At 33.9% G+C, this 8,339-nt stretch overlaps 1 long non-coding RNA gene across 4 annotated transcripts; it reads right to left on the bottom strand.

The window, feature by feature from the left end:
• Positions 1 to 203: 203 nt before the first annotated feature.
• Positions 204 to 6,497, bottom strand: LOC141623551 (uncharacterized). Of its 4 annotated transcripts, XR_012533446.1 has the most exons (7): positions 6,127 to 6,474; positions 5,339 to 5,364; positions 3,590 to 3,673; positions 3,123 to 3,245; positions 2,958 to 3,029; positions 1,794 to 2,045; positions 204 to 687 (listed from the first exon to the last, which is right to left on the bottom strand). It is a non-coding gene; the product is annotated as an uncharacterized LOC141623551 (long non-coding RNA). The 4 variants fall into 4 exon arrangements; XR_012533443.1 differs by having other exon boundaries at positions 204 to 2,045; positions 6,127 to 6,497; XR_012533444.1 differs by having other exon boundaries at positions 204 to 2,045; positions 5,339 to 5,388.
• Positions 6,498 to 8,339: the final 1,842 nt, after the last annotated feature.

The raw sequence follows: 8,339 nt of genomic DNA, 5'->3' as shown, positions 1-8,339 counted from the left end.
TTTATTGACAACTGATGCTTCTTCCGTTGCCAGAAGTCCCGACAACACCGACGAAGATTATTGATCACCGCCCAACGGCCAACACCACCAATCCGCCATAAAGGTAAGTAAGGTAAGTAAAGAACTACGTGGGCTTTGATTCTTTCGAGATACGTAGGCATCCTAATTAACGTAATTTGAAAAATAATTAAAAATATTTGATATCGTTTTATAGAATTACATTAATTTTGATCAAGCCCTTTTTTTTTCTTTCCCCCTAATTGTAACTTAAACAAAATAATACCGCTAATTTACAAATAAAAATATTACAAATTTATAACTAATACGACAAATTTACAAACTAAGTCTACAAGTTACAAAACTTGAACATATTTTAAAAAAAAAAAAAAAAAAAAAAAAAAAAAAAAAATGACGTGTCAGCCTGGCCAGCCCGTGAACCCGGTTTAAACTTTTCGGCCGGTTCAGGGCCAGCAAAATGCAGCCCGGCCCGTGTATAACCCGCACCCCTACAACCCGTGGTGTGGGCTCGGGCTATCCTCCCACCAACCCGGCCCGCTTCCAGCCCGGCCCACAGTCCAGCTCTAGCTGCAGCTAGTGTTTCTTCACCTGTCTCTTTGGTGCCGAAGTTATGACATTCTGGTGGCACTTTTGCATCTGTTTCTGGGAGAGTTTCAATAGCAGGTACCCCTGAAAATAATTCCTCACAGCCTGAATTAATCCTCAATAATCAATTACATTATTATACGGAGTAATAATTCAAAAAAAAAAAAGTTGAGATCAGCAGGAAAACAGGAGCATGGAAATCACTTGATATACGGACTATATGTGTCCAGAAAATTATATATATTCTCTCAATCAACTTGGTTTTTTTATATGAATCAATCCAAGTAATTCTTAAAAATGTGCTAAGAACTTCTCTGATTTTTTTTTTGTAGAAAAGAACAGAAAAAGAAATAGAATGTAACAAGATGTCTTGGCAAGAGGTGCAACCATCCTAGACCTACTCTCTCTCAAGCAAATATATATCATTTTCAGGACAAAAAAATGATGACTTAACAACTTCGGGTAATTTTCATCAGCACCACAAATCTGGCAGTGACAATAAAGTGGTTGAAAAATTGTTAAATGACAAAAACTGGTTTCGACAACTAAAGCTAAAACTACATCATCAATTAGTAAATGCGAAATGAAAAGTGTTGTGCGTATAGAGCACTTACCGTAACTGAACTTTGTTTGGAACTCGGAAGCAAAACATACGATCACAATTAAATATTTAAAGTTAATCAGCAAATAGATTAAATCCTTATGCGAGAAAAACACCCACAAATTATCCAACATTTCATAAAATCACGAGAACTGAAGAAACAAGCGGATTCAAAATTTCCGTAAATAACCAATCTACAAGGTATCTATCCTAAATCAAAGATAGACGCAGTAAGTTTTACATTAGTAAAAAGTAAAAAAATAAAGATAAATGTCGGCATATTCTTCCGACTTCTAACGTAAGCTCCAAGGCTTCATGTCTGAGATTTGTCAAACTAATAAAGAAGGTAAAGATAACTACTCTCACATTTTCATCATGCCCATTTTAAAAGGTAGGCTACGTAAATAATCATCAATGTAACTTTCGACCTTATTCTTTATCTTTTTCACTGAATCCGACATTTATTATTTCACTATGTTTCATAGGTGAATAATAATTAACCAAATTACTTTATTTCACTATTTCAAAGCTGAATAATAGTGAGTTTTTTACTCCTTTAGAGACGCTGCACGAAAAAAGGGTCATATACCTTATATTTTTATGGACCTTGGTTAACCTGAATTCAAACCCTGCGGATTTCTGTGCTGAATAATGTTCACCACTGAAGTAAGTTGCGGATTGCATTTCTCTCTATCACTCTTGCTGCGTCTTCATCCTCCTTTATGGCGAGTTCCAATTTTCCCTCTTTTCTTTGCTTTTGGTGGATCAGTAGCCGGTTTTAATTTCCCCTCTTTTCTTAGCTTTTAGAAATCCAAGATAATGCTGGTTATCCACGATACACCTATAGGATAGTATAAAGGTTACATTTGTTGCATCAACTCTCAAGCCTACTCTTTCTCCTTTTTAAGACCTATCAAGATTCAACAACCCTTGTGTACAACAACAACAACAACAACAACATCAGAGCCTTAATCTCAAAATGATTTGGGGTCGGCTGACATAAATCATCCTGTGTAACCAAACTAAATTACAATTTGTTGATCTATCAGCCACATAATAAAGATTCAGGTTCATTATGTTCGGCATACTCAATTACGCACCAATGATGCCAATTGATTTATCAGCACAATGGTATTGAATTAGGCGAGAAACAGCACAAAGCTCACCAATTTGAACGGTACCGATAAATCCGTTCAACAATTGTTAAATAAACATAACCTGCTGTCACAAACTTATAAATCAACAACTAAGCTACAACTACATCCATTAGTAACCTAATGTCGAATGAGAAGTGTTGCTGTACAGAGCAATTACCGTCACCGAATTTGGTTCAAAAGCTACAATCACTATTAAAGATTAAAGTTAATCAGCAAATAAATTAAATGCTTATGCAAGGAAACACACCCACGAATTATTTAGGGTTTTTCTACGTGACACCCTCATGTTTTTTTGAATTCTACGTGGTACCCCTCATATTTTGAAAACATCAGTGGTACCCCTAAAGTTCTAATTTTCCCTTTTTAAATGCATCGTTTATGCACTTTCTATTGATTTTGATAATTCGTCAAACTATTATCACAAATTTCGTTTACTCGATTTTAAATTAAAAAATTTCTTTACTAAATTTAACCGTTGGAAAATTCTAATTTTATTTAGGAACATATCACTTGATGCATTATAATAACGTAACAGAAAAGAGGAGAGAAAAGAAGGGCTCCATAGCTTTAATTGTGTGAGTAAAAAATACATCTACCTTTCCAAGGCTCATGTTCGTGAAAAAGTTTCCTAGGGTGTGCACAACCGCTAATGGCAGGAAAGCGAGTAACTGCAACATAACAATCAACCGCATTACTGGAGCTATGTCTAATTGTCCATAAAATTAAAGGTGTTATGTAGAACACAAATTCAGACATGTTACCTAGGCATTGCAAACTTTAGGCTTCTTCTAGAGATTGAACATCCACATAAAGAGCAGATGGACTGATCCAGCGATGAACTGAATCACACTGACAATCATGGGGTAGGGAAATACCTTATGAACCTGTGGGAATGATCAGCATTCACATCATTCAACTATACAAGATTAAAAGGGACAACAGAAAATACTTGGGCAGCTACAATATGATCATTCCAAGCCATCAAACTCAACCCCCTGAATTGGCTACATTCCCAGGATGGCAGGATATTAGCTGCAAATGTTGAAAGCAACAGTGTCCAAGAGGACCGACACAACTATTTTTGCGAAAAGAACAAGTTTTCGGACTAAAATAAACCGTCAAATGTCATGTCTTTTCACAAAATAAGAGTCGGGCGCGCAACCAAAGTGAGGTGTCCAGTTAAGATAGGCTATACACAACAACAACATTCTAAAGCAGAAAGCTATACCTGGTACATTCAAAACCTTTTTTGTAATCAGGCAGTTCCTTTGAAAATTACACTTCCTATCAACTCTTTTTGAAGCATTGTTGCCTGCAATATCCACATTTCATAGAGGTATGACAAACCAAACAAAAGGAAGAAGGGCAATAAAACCTCGTTTTGGTCTAGAACTCATATTTGGGTCGAAATTATACCCAAGCAATTAGAAAAAATTGAAAAATGAAACCCAAACACACAAGCGATGTGGTGCATTTTTACAAAGTTAAAAAGGATCATTCAGCAGGTTATTATTGACTTCACATTAAAGCAAAATATTTAACTACCAACAACAACAACATCAAAGCCTTAATCCCAAATGATTTGGGGTCGGCTGACATGAATCATCCTTTAGAACCGTCCATGGGTGAACGCACACCTCAAAATGCGAAAAAAGGAGCGAAACATAATACAAAGTCAAGGTAAACTTATAGGTTTTAAAATCGAATTTCGGATTTTTTTTATAAAAACTTAAAATTTAAATCGAGACTAAAGATTAAAACGATTTTGAAAACGGAAGTAGCATTTAAGGATCCGGAATACCTTAAAAGTAAACCAAGTAAAATATATAAGAAAGTGGCTGGTAAAATATTTAACTACCATGCTAACAAAAATTCATGAATCTTGTTCTCAAACCCAAACCTTAAGAGCAAAGATTCACTACGATTCCTTGAAAAATATTTAGCTCGCTATCATAAATAACAACCCAAATAGACCTTTAAAGTTAAGCGCACCACCAATACAATTAGTCAGAACCACTTGGTTCTATTTTCATGTATAATTAGTCAAAAATAATAGAAGGCATATTTTTTAAAATGGACATATGCATTCTAACAATTTTGAAGCCACCAACTATAATTAAACATCCTGTTAGTCAGCCGTAAAACCAACGATTTATGCTGCAACTGCTAGCAATATCTACAAATGTACGCAGTTTTCTCTTATGAAAAGAACTTGTGTTAAGGCTATAAAAATCATCATAGTGGCATTGGTGGATGCATTATTGGTCATCAACTTAATTAGAAACAATCCTTTTAAAAAACTAAATAAAAACAAATCAAATGTAGTAGCATAATCAATAAAACCCGCCTACAAAGACAATTCTTAATAAGTCCAGATACTACATTTTTCATACAATTAACAATAACCTTTATTCAAAATTAGCAACAATAACATGAAAGACCCAAATGAACAGTTGAGCAATTAAAATAAGAATGACCCAAAATGATGGAAGAAAGGGAAAACGCATGAAAAATAGTAAAGGTAGCATGCCTGGTAAGCTAACTTAGACGTGGACCTAAAAACACACCCACTCAAAACTCCCAAGAACCTTCAAAATAAAAACAACATCGTCAACCTAACAAAACCCTTCTCCTCTCTCTTGCTCAATAGAGTACTTTATATTAAAAAATGGGATAAAAGAAGGAACACTGAAATATTTAAAGAGCATACGGCATGTTGTAGAAAAATCAATTTAAATTCATCTCAAATTTCAGCCAAATGTCTAACAAATAATGAAGCACAGTATTGAGAATGTGAAACTGCCACAATCATGCAGAACAAGTAAGTCATTGATAAGACGATAACTATGAGCTAAATCGAATAAACAGAGGAAGAAAAGATGAGACAAAGAACAAGAACAAGCAAGAAAAGACATGCTCATTGCTCAACCAATACATTGATCGGCTTAATATTAGTTCATGAGAGAAAAAACAATACCTGATTGGCAAATCCGTGAAGTGGGCCTGCAAAACCGTTCAGAGCAACTGCTGAGAAAGGCATTAATATATTTAGAACGAATAAAAAACAACAAATTCCAACTAAATATGGTTGTCATATTAGAGACGCCTACATAAGACAGCAACATAGAGCAACAACTACAAAATCTGCTCTCCCAAGCAGCCCGTTTGATACAAGAGCGACCACCGCTAGCCATATAACATTAGGTGTCAGAACTCAGAACATACCACATATTAGGGTGGCCAAAACCATGGTCCCTTAACAGTATGATTTACACCGCAGAGTTCCTCCACAATCAACAAAAGGCCAAATACCGTTTCATTTTGACGCTTAAGATGAAATAAGCTTTACAACTCTATCTATTTTAATACACACCAAAGACAAAAAAGCAAAGCACAGAAATAACCCGGAAACTCTATCTACCTTAACCCACGCCAAAGATAATAGCAAACCACAAAAATACCCGTAAATTTAAATTTGCCAAATGATTGCATGCAATCAATTAAAACCTTTAATGGCCCAGATCATAGCATTAAACCCCTAAAACTGGCCAGATAATTGCATGCAATCAATCTAAACAAACAAATTAAACCCTAAATTATTTCAATTAACTCGCAGACAATCATCGAGCTGAATAGGTAACATTTAGGACGAAAATAACAATAATAGAGGGATCAAAGCACGCAAATAACCCAGAAATTTTAATTTTAATTTTAATTTCCCCAAATTAATGCATGCAATCAATTTAATAAACCTTACGTTCTTACCTGCTGCGTTTTCGTATAAGCCGGACTAAATTAGTGGCCGCCATTGGAACCGATCTGATATAAGCGAGTTGCTTTCTCCCAAAAAAATAGAAAACAGAGGAATTATGGTGACTATTAGGGGTAGGTTTAGGGTAAGGGTTCGTTTTTAAAAGGGGAGATTTCGCCATATAATTGATTGATTGCTACTGACGAAGAAGAAGAAATTAGTAAAAGAAAATCCACATAAACCAGGGGATACGGAAAAGTAGAAATGAACCCAGCGCACGAGTGTGATATCGAATGGAGAATGAGGAGTAGGAGTAGGAGTAGGAGTAGGAGAAGAATGAGCATGTGGTAGAGGAGAGGGAGAAGAGTTGATAAAAAGAGTGTGGAAAACCAAACATAAATGGCACAGATGTAAAAATAATAAAAGTCAGGGGCAAAATGGAGAAAATAGTTAAATGTTACTGTTACAGCAACAGTAACGTGAGTTTAGACTTTTTAAACCCTCTCAATGACTCAAGTTATATACTCTTAATGGACTAAAATTACATTTTCAATGAACTAAAGTTACACTTTTAATATGGACTAAAGATACACTCTTAGTGGACTAAAGATACACTCTCAATGGACAAAAATTACAATTTAATGGACTAAAATTACACTTTACTTTAATTGAATAAAGTTACACTTCTAAAAGACTAAAGTTACACTAATAAGTCACTCAATTTACAATGAGTTGTGTTAAAATTCTAAAAATTCAAAATAATATTTCTCAAAATCACTCGAAAAATCAAAAGTTATACTCGTAAAACGCAAAATTTGTCGTAAACTTGCTTCAAAATTTCAAATTTCAAAATAATATCCGTCAAAACCGTTTTTTTTTTTTTTTTTTTGTTAAAATTACACTTTTTTTTGTTAAAGTTACACTTGTAAAACACTAAAAGTGTCATAAAATTTGTATAAACTTTCTATCAAAAACATAAAAATTGTATAAACTTGAAAGCATAAGAAGACAAAAGATAGTGTTAATTGTGTATAATGATCAATTAATGAATGTATAATTAAAGTTAGGGAGAGAAAGTGAATTAATTAGTGTTAAGTATCTTTGTTGTTTTTAATCTCAACCATCCACCATGCATGATCCAAAGGCTATAGTGAAAACTTAGGGATTCAAATAATATAAGGGACTCATAAGAACCCACTCTATCTATCTATCTATCTATCTATATATCTATCTATCTATCTATCTATCTATCTATCTATATATGATTAACAGTAATACGAAGCTAGTGTTCACAAACATTCAATTGCCGCCGAAATAACTCAATTCTTTGTTTATAAAATTTGATATAAATAATGATGATGTTTTGTAGTTGACGAGTTGAGGTTAGGCACAAATAAGGTATATATTTTTTTATTTAAGCAACAACTCTTATAGTTTAACCATTGGGGGAGTTTGTAGCTTAAAAGTGTTGTAGCTCAAAAATATGATGTGAAAAGTTAAGTTAGTAGAGTTGTTGCTTACCATTGAAGATGCTCTTATAACTGATTATGGACTAGTATGTTAATAAAGTGAGAAGTAGTTATATCCCATCACTAAAGTGGTTACTATATTTACCAATGACTGATCACATTTTACCAAAAAAAAATACGGAAAAACGATCGCACAAGAGATTTGTTACCATTGTGAGTATCAAGTTAATGATTAGGGATAAAACTTTTAACATTTGCTAGGTAAATTGTCATGCTATTTGGTATCTATTTGATCCGTCTCAAGATTTAAGACGGATATTTCCGTCCTAAATAAAAATTTGTAATTATTAGACGGTTTCACTCCGACTTATTCTGAAAGAATATCTTAATCTACAATAATATAGAAAAAGATGGTAGAAATTGAGGAGTTGAATCCGTTACGATGCTCTCAACTGAAATGTGAAATGCGAATCAAATTGAATAAAAAATAGTGTGATAGAAATAAAGTATTGAAGCATCCTAAGAGGTCATTAGGTGGACAGCTAGTAATAAACAAATCTATAATGAGAATTTGTATAAACAAAGAGTAGTAGTTCAGTATGTCATACTGCGATTGTGTTCAATTTTAATTGCAAACTCGTGATGGAATCTCGGCAAATTCAAAGAAAGTTAACAAAAAGACGATTTTACACCGTGAGACGGTTCAATTCTAAAAAAAAGATCGGGAATGTGAGCGCTAATCACAGATTATAAAACTG

The sequence above is a fragment of the Silene latifolia genome, chromosome X (assembly GCF_048544455.1).
Source record: "Silene latifolia isolate original U9 population chromosome X, ASM4854445v1, whole genome shotgun sequence".
Classification (NCBI taxonomy): Eukaryota; Viridiplantae; Streptophyta; class Magnoliopsida; order Caryophyllales; family Caryophyllaceae; genus Silene; species Silene latifolia.
The sequence above is the reverse complement of the archived record's forward strand: the minus strand, read 5'-3'. Positions and strand labels throughout refer to the sequence as shown.